Below are 21,431 nucleotides of genomic sequence, written 5' to 3'. Positions count from 1 at the left end.
TGGGGGGTAGGCAGTGGTCCTCAGGCTGAGATGGTTCAGCTCAAAAGAAAGAAACAAAAGAAGAAAGGGAGAAAGGAAGAAAGGAAAGGAAGGAAGGAAGGAAGGAAGGAAGGAAGGAAGGAAGGAAGGAAAGCAGGCAGACAGACAGGGTGGCTCTTTTTTCTTTTTTCTTTTTTTTTTCAGGAAGCAAAATATTTCTCAGAAACAAGCAGCAGATTTCCCTTTACATCTCAGTAGCCATAATTGGGTCACATGGGCACCCCTGAATGGAAAGTATTTGTCACTTTGGCTGCTCTCTTAGGAAGTGGAATTTTGTTACAAGGAGGAAGGGATGGGAATGATTGTAACCAGGAAACTGATAATGTTTTCCATGGTTGCTCTCAAGAAAAATTAATGGCGGGTGCTTGGCCAGGTTAAACTATGAGTGAAAACATTTGCTTTCAGGAGCCTTAGTTTCCTCATCACAAGAATAGTCTCTAGGGTCTTTTCTTACTTTCATTTTCTCCTAGTCTGTCTGTGATTCTGGAAATCTACTAAACCAATTTGGATAAAAGGAATAGAAGAAATAGAACAGAGGGAATGCATGCAAGACATACCTGGATAAAAAAATTTGGAAGCTATGGCACCCAATTAGATGTGGAAGGTGGAGTTAATGTAACTAGCTCTCAAGAGGTAGTTTTTCAGAGGAAAAACTTTCCATGACAGCACCCCAAAGTGATACTATTTCCATGTTTTATATTTAAATTAATTCTTTTTCCTGGATGTATTAGTCTTCATATGGAGAAAAATACACTAATAATCATAGCAACTCATCAACATTATCATTGAAATAATAATTAGATATTTATTTGTTTGAATAATTTCATGCTTTTTTTCCTTTTAGGTTCCCTGAGACCAACCATGTATTTTGGACTCACTGTATATACAAACTATGCAGTCTGCAGGGACTGGTACATAATGGACATTCTTGCATTCATTTATTCAACCATTAATTTATTTATAAATATTTACTAAACAAGTGAATAAAAACAATAATTTAAAAAATTTCTTTGCATAGCTGATTTTGTAGTGATATATCTTCAGAAACAGAGTGGACAACTGCTAGGCTCACCAGTCACCTACCCTGTATCAATGTCCATTGTTTTTGTTGCCTCGAAGACTTGGTCTTTAGATGTGTGAGTTTCAAATGCTCTTCTGAAGGAAATACAGCCGCTTTCTCTACAGCTCCTTATGATTACTTCAAACATGTACTAATAAAGACAAAAAAGAGAAGGAAGTGAGGCTATGTATTCCAGTCTGTTCTTAAAGTACACTGAAAGTGGAAACTCAGGAAGTCACACGGTAACATTATAACTTCTAAATTTCAAAAAGAAGTGTTTACTATCAATTACCTGTGTTCAGAAACTATTGGTCATACTGTTGAATAGTTTTACAGTATTAGTTTGATTTACAGTCATAGAGAAAAAGTCAAGAAGTCTTGTTAAAGTGATAATAAATGTCTAGGTTTCTAAATAATTTTATTAGAACAGTCTAGCAGACATTATCTAAATTAAAGAATTCAAAAGATTAAGCCTTAAAAGAAATGCAAATGACAACTCATTAAAAGTGGAAATAAGAAAAAATTTTAGTCTTTAATTTCATTAAGATACTTAATGAATTAATTAATTTTTCTTAATATAGAGGAATAAAATGCTAGACCTTTGGAAACCAACATCAAAAAAGAGATTAAAAAATTAAAACAGCACTCATTCATATTAGCAAATATTTAAGAGTTATTAAAACATTTTTTCTCATAGCCAAAGATTATTCTAGTCTCTATATTTATTTTCTGAAATGCTATAGAATTGTCAGTGAACATAAGGGCGAAACCATGGGAAAATGACATTTTTCTGGAAAGACTTATTTTTTTAAAAATCCCCAAATTCCCCCTAATGTGTTTCCTAGGGGAAAGGAATTTTTAATATCTATTTTTGCATTAATGAGGCCCAGGTAGTTCACCATCCTGGGTAAAGCAATAAAACGTGTATATGTGTAGATAGAGGCTAGCTGGCATAGATGGAAACAAGTTACTCAGAAGAAAAGACCTCCCTGGACACAAGACCTTCAGATTAATCTTTGTATTGTTTGTGGAATGGAAGCCTGGGTTCTTAAATACCCAAAACTAGAAGGGACAACTAAGTCTAAAAATGGTATAAATCTATTTTATCCTTATTACTTTTGTTTTCAGAGGTTTAGGAATGATTTTCAGTTTTAGAATTATGCTTTAATCACCTCCCAACCTAGTCTTTACATTCTTTTTTTTTTTTGGACTGGGGATCGAACTAGGGTCCTTGCGCTTGCACAGCAGGCGGTGAAACCACTGAGCTAAATCCCCGGCCCATTTCTGATATTCTTTTCCAACCACAGAAGGATTTATTTGCTGAGGAGTAGATACCCTAGTTGTACTTAAGTAATGGGATGACCATGTGAACAAATGGTAAAAGGTGAACGATTTATACGATCTGAAGATAAACCAGAGTTACCATGTGAGCAAATGGTAAGATGAATTTCTTTGCACAATCACAAATTATGGAATATTGGGTTTCCACAGAGTTTGGGGCCAAGGCAGTTAATGCCTTGGAAGTAGAGTTGTCTTCTTGGGAGGCTGCTGAGGCAGAGTTCTCAGGGAGCTCTGCAGGTGCATGACACTGCAAACAGAGGCTGGGCCCAAACTTCTGCGTCTTCTTTCAGACCCACACCCCAAAGCCCTTTTACTTAAGCACAAGGCTGTGATTGTGTATGGCTTCACATCTTGAGGTACTTGCGCGACCTTCAAGACAGTAGGGAAATGCCAGGTTCTGTGTGCTAGCTTTTGAAATATGCATTGTGTCATGTACCCTTCTGACAAAGCCAGGAGGGAGTTATCATTATCCTTGTTTTATTTATGAGAAGATAAAGCATTCTACAGAAAAATGGTAGCACTCCTTAAAGTTTGACAAGGAGGATAATCTCTGCCACATTTGTTGATTTGCCCTTTGGTGATAATGTCTCTAGTAATAAAATGTTACTGTAAGTTAATCTTTTCCTGATACTTGATACATCTTACGTGAGTATATACAAAATTGAAAAATGGTACTTCTATGTTGTATTTCTTAAACTTATTTGTAGGAATCAAATATCAAAAGACTTAATATCAAAAAAATCACTCTTCTGTCATACACACAAAACTTTATTATTGTAGCATATCATGATTTTTTTACTTAATGCAGTACTCCTTTGGCAACTTTAGTGTAGCATGTGTGTATGTATGTGAGCGTGTATGTGTAATAGTGCGTGTGTGCACGGTATGATGATTTAGGCTAAGTTCCAAATAGAGATACAGTTTTCCCTTGGTGTCCTTGAAGGATTGGTTCCAGGATCTCTTGCAGGACACCAAAATCCACAGATGCCTAAGTCTGTTATAAAATTGGTGTAGTATTTGCATATAACCCATGTGTATCCTTCTGTATACTTTAAATTATCTCTAGATTATCTATAATATCAGTCAAGGTAAATGACATGTAGCTAGTTGTTACACTATATTTTAGGGAATAATTATAATAAAAAGTGTACATATTCAATGCAGATACAATTTTAAAAAAGATTTTCAACGTGTGGATGGCTGAAGCCATGACATGGAACCCACAGATACAGGGGCCGGCTGTACTTTCTGAGGTGTTCTCTTGCTTCTGTTTGTTTTCATCTGGTTATAGATACCCCATAGCCTCCAATAACTTGGATTATTGTTAAAAGTTTTTAGAGAACACAGCCCTATGCCAGAAAGGAAAAGAAAGACAGCTCCTTTTTTCTGTGACCACTTTTTGCCATGTCTCCACAACATTTAATTGCAGGTACGCTGAGCTCCCTGGCATCTCAGCCTTCAGTTTACCAAGAACATTGCAGAATGTGTCATGGAGAAAGCCCTCAGAGGTTCACAGTCCGTGCCAGAGTCCTCATTAGGAAGGAAGGCCTCTCTGAGTCAGCTGGAGACAGAGTACTCCATTGCTCGGAATGTTCTGGTGTGATTTTAAAACATACAGAGGCAGTTTCTTTCAACAGGAAAAACAAAAAGGAATCCCAAGAGTATTCTGTGAAGAAGAATTCTTTCAACAGAGTCTATACACAAAGTTATTTTCAAGGAAGAGCTTTTCATACAGTTTTACAAATGTTTAAAAAATGATGTAGAAAGTTTTATATTTTCTTCTGCAAGCTGTAGAATAACACCAAGAACAAGTTTTGTTCTGTTTTACTTTGGTTCCATGGGATATATGAATTATGTTCAGAAAGAAACTACTTCAACATCAAAAGGTAATGAAAATAGAATTACTTATATAAAATGGCTTTGTTTGTGGGTACTTTTATATATAAAAGGAGTTAGGCAGACATTTTAAAATATAAGGCGATTTCAAATTAGCTAATGGAGGAGAAGTCACATTACTTGATATGTAATGAATAATCAATTTCTGACAACAACTATTATAACCAACCCATCATAATAGTTATGGGCACATAGTGCCAACTATTTGCCAGGCACGAAGAGCTTTACAAATGTTAGATTGTTAAATCTTTCTGCCAGTCCAATGATATAAGTATTACCGCTCAAATTTTACACGTGAGGAGGCTTAGGCACATGTTACTGGCTCCCTGTGTGAAGTCTAATGCAGCTAGTCTTGCTCACTAGACTTGCCTTGTTCCAATTTGACCATGAGTAGTATTTAAAACTCTGTCATAAAATTATAGATATATTTTTAGAACATTTAAATTTGTATGTAAAGATACCATTTTCTCATTGGAACTTTCTTCTCTTAGAACTTTCAAATTTTCCTGTGTCCAGGAAGATGTAAGTGGTTTAGGGCTGGTGAGAGTAAGGTCCTCTTATAGTTGGTGCTTAATAAACATCACTTGAATAAATTAATGGATAAAGGATGCAGTGTTAGTCATCTTATTTGGGGGGGCGGGTACCGGGGATTGAACTCGGGTCCTTGTGCTTGTGAGGCAGGCCCTGGAACCACTGAGCTAAATGCCCAGCCCCCAGTGTTAGTCATCTTAAAAAAATGCTTTAATTTTCCTTAACTAACAACCCCAAATGCAAGCAGACATTTTAAAGTCAACATACAACACACAAAGGATACCTATTGTGTTTCTTTGCCTAAAGTTTTGCCTTTCTTCTGGTAGAATTAATCTCAGAAGATGTGGAGCTATTCTCCCTGCCCTTTGTGAGACCACAGGAATGAGCACAGGAACCTGCTTGGACTTTGCTAATCACGATCCGCCTTGCCCTGGTCATAGTGATTTGTTTAGGGCTGTGCATGTAACCCAAGCAGGATTATGTATAACTTATTGTCTCTTAGCGCCAAATCCACCCTTCTTTGCCTTGCCTTGTGATCTGGAGCTGAGTGCTACAAACATTTCTCCTTTGCCTGTTAGCAGAATGTCAAACTTCATCAATAGAGGGCAGTGGAGTGAACTGCAGCAGCAGAAAGGCACTTGCTTTCTAAGATCTTGTCTTAGGTTTCTATTAATGTTAGAGTGGGAGGCCGGGGCTGGATAGGAGAGAGAGCGCAAGCTGTGTCCTAAGGCCACTCTTTCAGCTCAGAAAGACTACATCAGTTAATATCTGGAAAGCTCTTAGAAGATGCCAAATAGCACTGTATGTCTGTAGCTATTATTATGAATTGGTTTTTATTAGTTGGATAAAGTGATGTGACTTGCACCCTATCAGTAGCCATTTCCCAACAGCTCTGCTCAGCCACACCCCTGGCAAAGGTGGGCCTGCTTCTGCCGCTGTCTCTATCCTTCCACAAGGGCAAGCTGCTTCTACAGAATGATTCTGGCCTGTGACTGTGGCAAATTTCCCTACTACCTGCGGGATTCTGCTTCCTATGTTAGGAAGAGGCTTCCAGCTTTCCTTTTGAAGAGTTTTCCAGCTCATCTTGAGGTGGTCCAGGGGTGTTTTAATCCTTAGTTCCTTTCTTGTTCACTCATCCTAAGCCTAGAGTTATTAGTGGCTCTTTTGTTCCTGCTATTTCTGGGCCCATTAGAGTCATCATTATTTTGTTGCTGTTGTTCTTTGCTTTTAGTCACTTTTATTTCAAAAAGAGGGGGTTAACTTTTAATTAATTAACTACCTTCTGCTGTTCAAGTTAGAGATTATGTGAAATTTTTCTTGTTTGAATAGCCAGTGTGATTTCTGTGTCCAAACTGGGTTTTCACCAATATAAAGGTCTATCAGTTTCTTCTCTAAAATTTTTCATACATTCTGGAAAAAAAAAAGATAAGCTTTCTCTTCTTGGTAGATAAAAGCTGTGAGTGGAAGGTAAGCTGGGGTTGCTTGAGGCCATTGTCCAGTGACAGAGAGGCTATTTTCAGTTAAAAGAGAGAAAGAGAAGATGAGGTCATGCATAGAGGAAAATGGACCTAAGAGGGATGAAGATGGAGAGAAAGCTGATAACATCATGTGACACCTTGAAGACAGCCTCCAATCCTACAATCTGAACTACTGTTTCCTTTTTCTTAAGCAAGTTAGAGTTGAATTTCTTTTAAGGAAATGAATTATGATTAAAGCAGCTTTGCCACAGAAGAAATAATCATTCACTTTTCATTTTTGTTTTTAGTGGTGCCTTTAATTTTTTAAAAGATCACTTTTATTTACAATCTACTGAAGGCCGCCTGCCTTCAGAAAAGGGAGTTTGGGAGGTGCAGGGCAGTGTCCATTGCAGTGGCGCCTAACCAGGTCTAAGGAGTCAGGAAGGGGTTCCCTGAGAACGTGGCCACCCAGCTGATAGCTTTGAGCTGTCCAGTTCTCCCTGTTAAACTCAAAGAGGGAACTGAATCATCCAACAGCTGCTGTGTGCTCCCTGACTTATGCACGAGGTATTATGGCGAAGCTAGGGGTACGAACCTGGAAAAACTCCTCCACTTTTAAAGAAACTGTATTAACCATATCTTTTATTTTCTGTAATCTAATGCTTTGACATGTAAGGCCTTGCTGACCCTGGAGGGTTGACCCCTTCCAAGGTCCAAGTATTCTTAAAGATAGGAAAAGTCTTATTTCTGAGGACACCTTTCATATGCAGTTCAACCCATCCAGCCTACACTCCTCACTCTTGGCCACTTGCCCTGACCCTACCCCTAACCTCAGGACCAAGTTCTAGATAACCAGGGACAGTCTCTGTGCTTAGAGCCCACTGAAATTACCCAAACTAGCCAGTCCTAAGCTTGCTCACCCTGCCTCAGAAACCAAAAAAGCTCCTGCCAACAATATCCCCCTTCTCAGCCTCCTAACCAACCTTCTCCCCTTCCTGTGGTCACCTTCCCCCATTGCCTGGCACGATGGCCTCTCATCTTGGGATCTGAGGACAACAAACCATCCTTTCCATGGCAGCGGTCTCCCAATCTGTTTGCCTTACTGAAGCTTCCATTTTATATCTAAACAATATATTTTAAAACAGAGACCATACTAAGGAAACTAATTTTTTTCCTAGTCCCAACCAATCTAAAGCTCCCTGAAAACAGACCACCACATCTGCCTTTCACCCTGTGTCTTCATTAGTAACTCACATTTATGATTGTAACTGGTACACTGAGGTTTCCAAGCATTGCTCACCTATGTCACTTATATTCATTTCTTCTTTCTAACTTTACTCCACTCCACTTCAAGCTCTTAGGATAGTTATCCAGGCTCATTTGTGGGTCATTCCCTACATCTTTCCTTCTTTAAGTTTTTGTTTATCCTCAGCTCAAATGGCTGTAGATCCACAAACCTCTCCTGATCTTCTCAACTAGGGTTACGTCTTCTATTTCCTTAACTAACCATACTGCTTCCATTCATCCTCTTATTGCACACTCTGCCTCTTATTCTAATTACTATCTGTGTCCTTCTCTGCACTAGATTATAATTTCTTTAAAGAAAGGAACCACACTTTTGACATTGCTGTATTCTTCACTCCTACCAGTGTTTGATAGGTGATGTTCCATGAACTGCTGGATGCAGAGAAAAATACTAGATTATAAGGTCCTTTGGGGTAGGAACTATTTAAATTCTCTTTGTATATTCTGGGATATCTACTCAAGATCTTTCCTATAGATGATCAAAAAATATTTAATGAATCAAATAAGCCTGTAAGGTAAGCAGAATAAGTAGTATTACTAATCCTACTTGCAGATAAATAAACTGTGATTCAGAAAAATTAATGCTTTTCTGAAGGTCACCAAGTTATTATAAAATGATATAGCTGAGATGAGAACCTAGGCACTTCTGCACAGTATATGCCACTACAATATTGCAAAAATACCTAGCTTAACCGAGTCACCCTTACATGGTAGGAAGTTAAAGATGTCATTGGGAAAGAGGACTCTCACCCAGTAAGATCATGCTTTCCATTATGTATATTTGTTTTTGAAACCCTTTCAATTTTCATAAGATTAGAAATGTTTCATGACTTTCACTGACAAGAGATACTTGGATGTGTCTCCAGAATTGATTTAATGAAAGGTGAAAACTTAGAATATCATTGCTGTGTAAGATAAGCTATTGGCAGGTGAGAGGAACTTAGCATTATTTTCCTGAGAATGACACATCGTGAGTTGATCTAAATCTCTTTGTTTGCCCCAAATTTTTACGGCTGGATTCATCCCACACCTACCTCCCTCTAACCTTGGCAATTTCTCATGAGCTATTGATAAATTATTACACTCTGATGCAAACCAAGTGCCAAGGACTGACCATAGCTGGCGTATTTGTCAGCCTAGTAAAGAGACAGAAAGCACAATCATTATTTTGACAGAAGTTTTGATACAAAGAATTATTGACTAGGTACAAAAAACCTTTAATAGGAAAGACAAAAAACAAACTCCGTATCAGGATTATAACCACCCTCAGACTGGGGGAACAAATGAAAGAAGCTCCAGTGATTAAAACCTAGAGATCTAGAGGAAGGGCCCCACAGTGCTGGTGGTGTCTTAGGTCCCAGGAGGAGCTTGGGACTGAGCCCCTAAATTTGAAAAGGGACTTGCAGCCAGCGGGTGCTACCATCTGATGGAGCATAATGAAGATGGTTTTGCCAGTGCAAGAAAAACTATCTAAAAACTAAGCTACTACAGGAAGGTGCTGCCTCTGCTAGCAGGGAAGACTGCTCGGTATCACTTTCTGGAGCAAGAAGCCAAAGAGGAAGAAGAAGCTAACAGGACACAGACAGCCAGCCCCCTTCTTCCTCTTCCAGCCTTTCAGGTCTCCTGGAAAGTCCGCTATTGACAAGGTCAGTAATGAGGCTTCTGGGCAAAAACACAATTTGCAGAGTCCTAGCCCCAGCCCCACAGTGCCAGGTATGGAAGGATGGTTTGAAGCTAAGGGAGAATAGCTTGATAACAACAAAGGTTTTGCTGTCCCTTTCACATGCTGGGGTTCTGACAATAACATACTGTCACAATCTTCAAGAGGGCAGATCCTGTAGTCAGATTTGTATCCCAGCTTTGCCCCTTTCAAGTTGAGCAGCCTGGGCAAGTTAATGAATCTTTCTGTTTCCTTATCTGTTAAAGATAGATAAAATCACTTACCTTATAGGTTGTGATGAGGGTAAAAATAGATCAGTAGGGTAAAACATTAAAAGTAGTTTTTAACAGATAAAGTGGACAGTAAATATTGGCATTTTAAATCTCACCGAAAGTGCCCAAATCACATGCCTCAGTGTTGGGGTCCCATCTAGGTATCCTACAAAGTTACCAGAGCAATATGTTTCTGGTTTAATTCCCAGGGCTGCCAACTGCTTTCCTGTGCTTTTTTTTCCCATCAGCTAATCTCTTTTTTCCTCCAGGGTCATGGTGGGCAGCTAACATCAAGCTTTCAAAGGGAGGGAGTTTCTGGCCCTTGGCATTGAACTAACAGCAATCCAACATGCTCTAAGTTTAATGATTGTTTAGGTATTCTAGAAGAATATCCACATCTGTGGCCTCTGAGGCCACTGAGGACCTTCACTCCCAGCCATCAACTAGCTGCTGAGAGCTGCCATGTTGAATTGCTTTTTAAACTGGGGGAAGGGATGGGATCCATGAAGAGCATCAGGGACTTCTGCCTCTGTGTGCCACCTCCTGGGCACACCCTCCCTGGTCAGAAAAGAACGCCCATCCACAGTTGCCAACTGAGTTTGGGGAAGGATATCTATTTCTCTGAAATTCACCTATTGCTGTGAAACCTTCATGATGTGAGCTGAGGAGGAAACAGCCTGAAGCACAGTGTTCTTGCTAATGCTTTACTGGGGGGTGCAACCTCAATATAGCAAGAATGAGGGGCTGACCAGAGAGGGCAGGCAGAACCCTCCTGCACTGGAAACAGTGCCAGAAGGAAAACACAGCTGACATTTCGGTCACTAGGTTGTCTCTAGATAAGGCCATACAGAATCACTGTGTCTCGAAGCAGTCCATCACGGGAAAGAAATGAAATGAATTTATCTCTTGGTTCCTTCCAGCCTTGTGTCTCCAGTGGTCAAAGTTTGCCCCTTTTTTGTTGTGTTATTTGCTCTCTGGACAGGTGATGGGGACATCTATCTCCCAAGCTGCTCAGCATAGAGCCTCTGTGGTTAGTCAGGGTGGAGCTGGTGTTGGAGCTGTTTTGGCTGCTACTGTGTGGGACATGACAGGGCCATGCAGCCTCTAGTCTTCCCCTTGGAAGGAAGAAACCTTCAGCAGTGCTGGGAGGAGAGGGGATGGTAGCAGGGAGCAGAGCTTTCCACAGAGCAACGCAGGGCCAGGGGGCACAGAGCCAATCTGGGGATTTGAATAAACTGAATCTGCAATGGACAGTAAGAAGGAGAAAATAGATTGAAAATATTTGGAAATACAAATCAAAGTAATTAGGGAAATGGAAAGTACTGTAACAGAAGGATCCATCTGGAATACGGATTTACAGAGCACGGGTGATGGAGGCTTCTGGTAATACGTGGAACTAGAATGTTGGGGAGGCAGCTTTGCCCGATGAAGCAGGAGACCTCATGTCACTTCCTATCACTGTGGGTAGGGTTTAGGATTAGTCTTCTCATCTCCCAAAGACTCTTTTACCTTACTTAAGAAATAAGAGAGAACCAATGCTAATTCATTTAGTTGTAAGTGAGACATATGTTCCAGTGAGACAATTTTACAGGAGTAATTTATATAGAGAGTCTTTTCAAATGTTGTTATTTATAAAAATGAGGAATTATAGTCAACAGCATCCCCAGACAGAAATTTATTTTTAATTTAAAATTTGCACCAGTGGGTCCTATGATGAACTACTGTTCTAGAAAGTCAAACAATTTGAATTCTGGGCCTGACCCTGACTGCAGCGATCACATATGTAAGGCAGTAGACACCTACCTCTGGACTTCTGCAAAGAACAGTTCTGACCCCTGACCCTGGTGCAGTCCAGTGTAAACACTGATGAGCGCCTAGCCTTGGGCATGTTACTTGATCTTCCTGACCTTCTTTTGCCTTATCTTACCTACCATATTTAGAGGAGCTGAAGTGAGTAAATGCATATGAAATGTCTCACATAAACATATACTCAATGCTTATTAGTATTTCTTTTATTGTAAAAAGATATAGACCCATGGACCATAGAACCTATTTCAAATTTAATATTCCATGATTCCGTTCTGATTCATTATTTTATTACAAATGCTTAAAGAGTGCTCACTGTTCATGTGGCCCTGTATTATCTTGCCCTCAAGAAGAAGCACAACCTGGCTGTGACAGTCCCATGAGATGGGAAACGACACACAATCATCTACACTATTATGATAATGGCTGTATCTTACAAGCATAGTAATTTTTAGAGTTCTAAGATTGATAACTTTTCAAACACTATTCTGAGAAAAATCACTCACTGTTGGAGGTTATGCTGATGATAGGTCCTTATAGTTCTTTAAAAAATTATTTCATAGATGCCCATTAGTATATGTTCAACTGATAACTAACGTTGTTGGAAGCACTGTGCACATAAGGGTTTCATTCTAAAGTCTGGAGCATGGTAAATTATATATTATTCCTTAGTCTAACTGCTCTGTAAAATGATATCATATTTCTAATGGAAAATATTAGCATTAAAATTAATATTAGATTGGTGACTCAAGTTGAATTGAAATGGAAATGTTTTCTATTGCCATAAAGGTGGCCATGGGTAGGTTTTTGGAATCAGTTAGTATAAGATACTCTACACAAGAAATAAAAAGTGTGTCATATTCATCAGTAGCAAAGTCTCTCTCACATTTAGGGAGCAACAACAAATGCAGGGCCTCAAAAATCCTATTCAGTTTAAAGTATGAAGATTGAGAAGAAAATGAGGAAAAGTACGTTATTTTAAAAGTGTGTTTTGATTGGAAAAAAAGTCACTAGCTGGTAATGCTAAACAATATGGAAAAATCTGCAGCACTGGGGATTTAATAAAACATGAAGAAAAGTAATTTAAGAAGGCTTACAGCAGGCCTCCCAGAAAAGTTTATTTTAGGACATGCAGGAAGGTGCTATTACAAGCTCCAATGTGTTTGTAGTGAGCAGGATGCTGAACCCCAGTTTACAATATATTGGTTCAAGGCCCTAACTGGCCACTTACTCTTTTGAATTACCTTGGCCTCTTCATCATTTGGTTATCTATAAAAGTGGGGGACTTAAAATTATCCTAAATTTATTGTTAGTGTCATTGTTTACATCAAAATTTTATGTGCATGTAAATTCAAGAGATAAATATTTTACAAAGTTTCTTTGAAAAACAGCTGTGGTTCCCCTAATGTTTTTCCATCCTCGGAGGAAACTGCTTCCAACTCTGAGTTATTTCTTTAAATATTTGCCTCTGTATCTCTTAAGTTATATGGTTAATTGGTGGTTTTTCTTGAGTATTTAATTCAGTGCAATTAAGTACATTCACACTGTTGTGTAATCATAGCTGCTGTCCATCTCAATTTTTTCATCATCCCAAATTGAAACCCTGTGTGCATTAAACAATAGCTCTCCATCCTCCACAGCTGCAGCCCCAGCCCTTAGTAGTCACTTTTTTCCTTTCTATCTCTCTACATTTAAGTACTTTATGTATCTTATAATTATACAACAGTTGCCCCTTGTGACTGGCTTACTTCATTTAGAAAGACTTACAGGTTCATCAGTATTATAGGGTATGTCAGAATTTCCTTTCTTTTAAAGGCTGAATAATATTCTAGTGTATGTGAATACTCGATTTTGTTTATCCATTTGTCTATCAATGGGCATTTGGCTCACTTCTACCTTTTGGCTGTTGTAAATAAAGCTACTATGGACATGAGTGTACAAATATCTATTTGCCTCCTGCGTTTGCTTCTTTTGAGTATGTAATCAGAAGTGGAATTGGTGGATCATGTGATAACTATTTTTTTGAGAAACTGTCATATGTTTTTGGCTGTACCATTTTACATTCGTTTCTCTACTTTTTAAATCAGCTATTGTCTTTTTTCTGTTGTGTTTTAAGATATGGAATATTTCATAAATCCAAGCATGTGGACCATTGTGAGTATATACTCAGAAGTGGAATTGTTGGCTCAAAAGAAGAATTACTGCATTATAATATCCAGAACATTTTATGGATATCCTTAGTTATATTTCTTTTAACTTCAGCTATATTAATTTAGAGTACTTGTTCTTATGAGAGGCCATGCTAATCTTCTCTGTATAGTTCCAATTTAATATATATATATAATGCTAAAGGAAGCACTGTTTATATTTTTGTTTTCTACTTTCTGAAAGATTGCTTAACTTCATCTTTCTTCTCATTTATTGAGTTTTAATTTCTGCTATTATGTATGTAATTCCCAAGAACATTTGGTTTCCTGAATGTGTTTTTAAGGAGGACATCTTAATCTTTCCTCTTTATAGATAAAATAATGTTTCCTACCTACCTGGATACATTAATTATAGTTATTTAAAGCCTTATTCTGCCTACCATGGTCTCTATTTCTCCAAGTTACCCCACCCTCATTCCTTTGTTTTAATTTCTGCCCTGTAGCTCTCCTTCAGATATCCCACAACTCCTGGCCATTTGCTTTTTTTAGGAGCTCTGAGCTGTTTGAAAGTTGTGTATGTTGACTATGACGTTTATCAGGGCATGGTTTTCCAGGGACATTTTGTGAATATCTTTATATCTATTGTAGGGCTAGTCATGTTTCCTAGAGAAATATTTTCCAATTTCTTTCTTGAAAGATATAACCCTGAATCTTTTCATTTTGGAGCACATTAAGATAAGAGACTGGGGTGGGGTGGGGGGTTTGTTCTCAACATTCAGTATGTAATGTTCTGTTAATTCCACTGGGTTCAGTATAATACTCAATTGTAGCTCCTAATATCCTTCAGTCCAGAAACTCTGTTTTCTGAGACTAAGCCTCCAGTGTTTGGATGGGGTGGTGGAGAGATACTGGATTTGCTGCATGCAGTGGGGGAGAGTGATCTGAAGATTTAACTGCTTCTTAAACAAACATCACCCAATCCTTCAACTGCTCTACTTTGTCCTTACCTTCAGGGTTAAGGAGCTGCAAATTCCAGAGACTTCTGGGACTCAGTAGTAGAAGCGGTCTGCTTCTTAGCTTCTCCCTGCAGGTGTAGGGTTGAGGTCTAACTCAGATATCTGGCCAAAGGGCACAAAATTCCAGTTAACCAGAAGGAATAAGTGCTGGTGATCTATTACACAGCATGGTAACTACAGTTCATGTATTATGTATTTCAAAATAGCTAAAAGAGATGATTTTAAGTGTTTTCACCACAAATGAAATATTTTGCAGTGACAGGTATGCTAATTAGACTGATTTGATCATTCCACAATGTATTCATTTATAGAAACATCACATTATACCCATACAGAAAATTATTGTCATTTAAAAAATGAAACAAAAAGCCATGTAAGTCAATTACTTCTCATTTTCTGTTTTACAGCTTATAACATTTTGTTGCAATTTTCCTTTCCTATTCTTTTTATCTTGTGTGTTTTACAATAATTTTTTGCTGTTGTTTTTATGGAATTTGAAGGTAGTAAAGTATTTATGTGTTTAATCCTCTCTTTTTTCCTCAGAATGTTGCATATTTTCTAGTCTTAATGGTCTGTGAGTCTAGAATGTGAATACTAAACAAAATCTCAATCTCAGTCATCCAAGGTTTTGTGGTACAAGGTACAGTTATTTCCTGATTACTGGGGTCTGTTTTATAGTAGCTGTTCATTTGCTTAGTCGTATAACTACTATAGTAGATGGGGGTAGAAAGTGTGGTGAAATTCCTAATAACTTGTTCCATAATTTATCTTTTCTAATAAAAAGTATGCAGAAAGACAAACATAAAGGGTCCTGATGAAAAGTGAGGATTTGCTGTTTCAAATTATTTATGGTTTATTAGCTTCCAGTTAGTCTCATATATTTCAATGTCTAAAATAGGATTTCTTTAAACAAACAATAAGTAAAGGAATATATCATTTCAAAATGGTACCTTTATTCAAAAATACTTTAATGTCTATCTTTTGATTATATTAATTACATGAAGCATGTTCAGATAAAGAAATTGAGGCAACAAAGAGACCCATCAAACAACCTTCCAAGTTTACATACAGCTAAAAGAATCTTTATTGGATTGGGAAAATCAGTTTTCTTTTTCATCTATGTCCATTTGGTATAATAACTGTCCATTCTCTAAAGAAAAGTCCAGTCTGGGAGGAGGTTTTGGGAAAAATTGTTATCATTTGTAACTATTGTTTCCCAAGCATCTACTAAGTGCCTAGTGTTCCCTGTCCTGTTGGTGGTACAAAATACCTGACAAGCACAATTTAAAGAGGGGAAGTTTAGTTTGGCTTATGGCTTCAGAAGGTTCAGTCCATGGCTAGCTGGTTCCAAGGCAGAAATACCATGGTGGAAGAATGTGGCAGAGCAAAGCTAGTAGTTCCTAGCAGCCAGGAAGGAGAGCAGGGGAACGGCACCAGAGAGCAAGGAGCCAGGAACCAGGTATAGACCTCAAGGTCATACCTCCATGACCTACCCAAACACTCTCACAAGTATGCTTTACTAATCCCCTAAGTGGCTCCCAAGCCAGTCAGCTTGACAATTAAACTTAATCATCACACCTAGCTATATGAAAGATGCTTTACATTTTCTCACTAGTCTTTATTATGATCTTTCTTTACAGGATGGAAACTGAGACACAAAAAGGTTAGGAAACATGCTGAAAAGCACGTATCTGTAAATGCAGGAACTGAGTTTGGAATCCAAGTCTCTCTGAGTTGAAAGGTCAGGCTTTTTCCACTTGTAGCCTCCTTTTGGACACAGGTCAGCTGTTTAATCTAGTGGAGAAATAAAGGGAAATTGATAATTACAATACTGTGTGCCAGGGCCCATGGAAGGTTAAAGTTAGGATTAAAGAACCTGTGGGAGGAGAATATGAGAAGCCAGTTGCAGGAAATCATCTAATCAGAGACCCAGTGGAATAGTAGGAGCTGGCTAGAGAAAGGATTGAAGAATGTTTCAGGCTAAGTGATCAAAGATACATTCCTGTCCCTGGGGGGAATCAGAGTAATTTAACAATGAGTGCCATTGGGAAGGAGGGTTGGCAGGAAGTGCAGAAGTGGGGAGGATAAAAAGAGGCAAGACTGAAGTAAGTGGAGGGGATGGGAGGAGGCAGACTAGAAAAAACCTTTATAATGTAATGAGGGAGCTAGGACTATGCTTGGGCTGATGGGGAACCATTAAAGGTTTTTAGTGAGGGAATAATATATGTACAACTCTGCATTTTACACAGATCATTCTTGTAGTTGCCAAAAGAATGGAGTTGAATGGTGCTGGGGTGGGAAAGAGGTCAAAAAGATTCTCATTAGTTTGTCTTGTACAAGTGGACAGCTGGTGCTGTTCACCATGAGAGGGAACAGCCTGAGAAAAAAAGTCTTTCCAGTATCCAAGGGTGTGATCCAATTAATTAGAACTGATTTTGAAAAAGAAAAATTAGTATATGTTTAGAATTGGATAAATCTTACATTCATGATCATTATTCATATCAGATTCAGAACATCTTAAATATTGAGAGATTTGGGCCTCTTTGAACCCATTCCTGTATCATTCTCCAGTTTAAAATCGTATGATTTAAGGAAAAAATTAAATTGATTTATTCAAGCAATAGCAGCTTTGAAAGATTTACTGTTTGAGATGAGTTTCTTTATGAAAAGGTAATAACTATTTGAGATTTTAGAATGTGTATTTATATAGCCAGATTTGAGGTTTTCCAGGTACCAATAATTACTAAAACTTTACAAAACTTAAGGAGTAGTGAAATTACAAAATAAATATTTTTAAATGAGTGTGGCTGCATGATAAAGAAAATATTGCCTGGTGCAATATCTTTGCTCATTGATTCCTTTTTTTTTTTTTTTGGTACCACGTATTGAACTTGGTACCTCATAGTTGCTATTCAGGCAGCAGAACCACTGAGCTAAATCCCTGGCCCTGATTCCTTTTAATATTTATGACCTTTAGAAGATGTTAGTTACTGCTGGTTGTCCTGGACACTGTATAGCATATACAATATTTAAAATAATAAAATTATAGAGGTGGAAAGAAATTTAGATAATTGAAGTTTTGCTTTACATTTGAGGAAACTGGTTCTCAGATAGTTGCTTCTAAAATACTAAATTATAACTGTAATGTGATTGAACACACTATTACTTGAAAAGTAGCTGATAATTTCAGTATATTCTTTCAATATAATAAAAACCATAAAAATATTAATTTTGTGGAAAGCACTTGTATCTTAAGTACATCACTGAAGTCTTAACATTTATTTTTTATTGGGCTGGGGATTTAGCTTAGTGGTTCCAGTGCCTGCCTTGCAAGCGCAAGGTCCCAAGTTTGATCCCCGGTACCAAAAAAAAAAAAATTATTTTTTATTTTTTAATTTTTTTTGGTACCGGGGATCGAACTCAGAACCTTGAGCTTGCGAGGCAGGTGGCAGCACCACTGAGCTAAATCCCCGGCCCAACATTTATTTTTTAGATGCAATGGAATTTCTCTGCAATTGCTTTGGGTAAACAAAGTTCACATTAAAGGTGCCGATAATAAAATGTATAAAAGGTGCCGATAATATACATGTACATATATATATATATACACATATATATATGTATATATATATATGTATTGGCTTGTGAAATTCAAAAATGGAAACCAACTAAAAAAGCCACAGTGTTGCAAGAGAAATCGCTACCATTAAACATTTGTAAAGCTTGGAATGTTTGCAAAATAGCTATTATTTGCATAACCACAATTTTCAGACTTTCTAATAATCTAATTTCTTGTTGAAAGTTGGTAAAATATGAAGCACTTTAAGAGCTATGTATTTGTATACACAACACTGTACATTTTAAAGAGTTTATACTACTGTTATGACAAGAGAATGAAAATTTATATTTTAATGAATAAAAAACAGGTGAAAAGCTTATTAAATTAATCTTGCCTGATACAATACATTGTTTCAGCAACTGTAAATTAAATACCTAATTCTTTAATTCATTACTGAAAATAAAACAGTGGACATTCTTCAAAAGCAGAATATTCAATGTATCAGATGCACCGTTTACCATCTAAACTGCAGCTTGCGTTTTTTCTGCTAAGGTGTTTAACATAACAATACCTTCCAAAAGATAGCATAATTCTTGCTAAACCTTTAAACTTGCTACTCATCTCTCCAAGAAAACACAGATAGGCAACCTCCTTCTACATTTACATCTTCTTCCAAATGTGCATATTGTCACATGACTTTTTAAAAATTCAACTGATTCACTCAATCAAGTGGCTTTCATAGATTTTGTTGTCTTTAGATGAGTTGCCTTTAAAACCAGTTACAGCATATTTCCATATCTTCCTGGCATAATTACATTCCGAGGCCTTTCTAATAAAAGTAAAATGAGGGCATTTAAAGATTAGCTCATCACGTGGCCGTTAAGTGATGACATGTAAGTACCTATAAATGACTACAAGGTATTTAACTTCATTTCCCGGGAAACTTAGAGGCCAAGGAGGCTCTTTGGTTAATGCTAAGATGTCCCACCCTAGCATCAGTCACTTAGGAGACAATTCAATAAAAGAACTCCCGGGGCCCTTTGAGCCATTAGTGTGCACAGGGTGGTTCTGCTTATGGCTTTTTAAGGCCCTGGTGCCTTGTTTTCACCACCCGGGCCTAGATGCAAGTCTCGGGCTTTCTCTGTGAGGAGCTGAGTGGGGGTCCGCACCCTGCTTCTCACAGCCACCCAGGGGCGCTTTCCGCACCAGACCCTGAGGGTGCAAGTCAAGCCTAGGAAACGTGTTTAGAGACAGAAAAATCCAGGTTCCTAACAGCGCTTCTCAGACGTGCATCGGAGGCACCAGGGAGGTGCCTCCCTCATTGTCTTTCTCGCCCCGCTACATTTATTTTGGTCATGTATTACTTTACAAACAAATGCACATGTTATGTTCTACCTCCACAACTTATCTGTTTCATTTTTTTAAAAAGTTGTTTCCAGCTGACTCTCCCCTCCTCTGACCCCACCCTAGGGGCCCCGTGGGGACCAACTTTGGGGAATCAGGGGTGGAGGGGTTGGTGTTGGGGGACTGGATGCCCACCTGGTATTTCAGAGAAAGAGGCGGGGCTAGGGGCGAGCCCTCCACAGGCCCCGCCTCTACCCCTAGCTGGAGCTCGGGGAGCCCGCAGTGTCCCCGGGGACTGCAAGTCAGAAGCGTGCGGGTGGCGCTGGCCTGGACCCCGAGCCTCAGGGACCCCGCGTGCCGCGTGCCAGCGGCACCGGGAAGCCTGCGGCGGTCGGCGGGATCCTGGCGCCGGTCTGCGGACTGGTCCTGAGAGCAAAAAGGTAACCGCCGCCCCGCCCCGTGGGCTGGTGACGGGCTGCAGGATCCTAGCACCCCAGGCCAACCTGCCTCGCCAGAAGCCCGCCCTCCGCGAGTTGCTGGTTCAAAGTAGCTGCTTCCCTTCCTTGTGTCCTCGTCCACCTTCTCTAGCCATGTGCTCGTCGGAGTTCCGCTTTGGTCCCCAAAACTAGGTGACAGAACGGAGGAAAAGTCTGAAGTGTTCCATATTTGCAGGAGTCAGAGACCAGGTCCCCGGGGACTCTGATTTCCAGCATTGCTAGAGTGTGGGGCGTAACCGTGGGAACAGAGTGTTGCCTGAGGAGAACTCTAGATTCATCAGTGGTGTTAGATGGGTGAGGAGGGACAGGTTTTCCTTTTGTTACTTGTTTGTTTTTTCCTGTCACGAACTGGATGAAGAATCAGCCTACTGAGGGTCTCCACGGAGGTTAAGCAGCAGCCAGTATTGAGCTAGTATCCGCTATCCTTTGGATCTCCGATGTCCTTAGAGGCCCATTGGTAAAGGCCTGGATCCCAGTCTGTTGAGCTGTTGGGAGGTGGGGGAAGCTTTAATAGGTGGGGCCTAATGGAAGGAAGTTGGGTCACTGGGGTGTCCCCAGAATGGGATGTAGGGACTGGTCTCTTTCTGTTTCTTTGCTTCCCTGTGGAGTAACAGGTTGCCTTCATCTTGAGTTCCCACTGTGACACACTGTTCCATCTTGGGGCCAAGTGACCACAGATACTTCTGAACTCCTCAGCCACAGTAACCCTTCCCTCCTTTACCAGTTGATTTATTACAGGTATTTGTCACAGTGATGGAAAGCTAACACAGATCCCTCCCCCACTCTTTAAAGAGAAGCACACAAAATGTTACCTTTGATTTTGAACTTGGAGAAAATGTCAGATAAATAGGTATGTACTGTATATCTATGTAGGCAATCTCCTAGATATGGCTCTTTAGACTACACTTATGCTCAGTGTTGGGGCACCGGTTTCACTCCTGGATAGCAGTAAGATACCTGGGGGTGTCATCTCTGAGGACACAAATCAGTAACAGAAATAAAGTTTATAATATTGAGCATTTATTGTGGGCTGTGTGTGATTCTAAGCAGATTACATAGGAGGTGTGATTGAAATACATGGTAAATGTTTGAATCTTAGAAAACTTAAGATAGTAAAAAACACATTTCCATTAGCCTCCCTCAAAATTAGCCCCCCCCCCCCCATTCAAACACACTTGTCATTCTTGCCACTTTCTGAAGTAGTTCTGGAAGTCTGCTTTCAGGAGTGCATTTACAAGGTGTGATCAAAAATATGCCAAGTGTCATTCAATGGAAAGGCAGGCTCATAAAAGCATTATGGCCTGTCCTGATCCACTTTATTCAGTAGATCTGGTACTTTGTGACTTCTGGTTCTTCTCCAAAGTCAAAATGACCATAAAAGATAAACATTTTGAATTGATTCAGCACATTGAGGCACCTACAACAATGCAACTATAGACATATACAAAAGACGTCCACAACTGGTTCAAAAAGTGGCAAGAATGATAGGATAAGTGTGTTC

General features: G+C 39.1%; 1 long non-coding RNA gene across 6 annotated transcripts in view; it reads left to right on the top strand.

The window, feature by feature from the left end:
• The window catches only part of LOC110350236 (uncharacterized), a 176,657-nt gene that overhangs the window by 26,383 nt on the left and 128,843 nt on the right, over positions 1 to 21,431 (top strand). For 4 of the 6 annotated variants that reach the window (XR_015441374.1, XR_002396680.2, XR_015441371.1 and 1 more), the window contains exon 1: positions 19,697 to 19,873. The exons of the other annotated variants lie outside the window; for them this stretch is intronic. This is a non-coding gene — a long non-coding RNA (uncharacterized LOC110350236). Of the gene's footprint in view, positions 1 to 19,696; positions 19,874 to 21,431 lie in introns of those variants that run through there. 6 annotated transcript variants of the gene reach the window in all.

Source organism: Heterocephalus glaber, unplaced genomic scaffold, assembly GCF_053883595.1.
Source record: "Heterocephalus glaber isolate CG9 unplaced genomic scaffold, H.glaber_assembly_v1.0 deba00001509, whole genome shotgun sequence".
NCBI classification, from domain to species: Eukaryota; Metazoa; Chordata; class Mammalia; order Rodentia; family Bathyergidae; genus Heterocephalus; species Heterocephalus glaber.
Note: the sequence above shows the minus strand (reverse complement) of the source record. Positions and strands in the feature narration are given on the sequence as shown.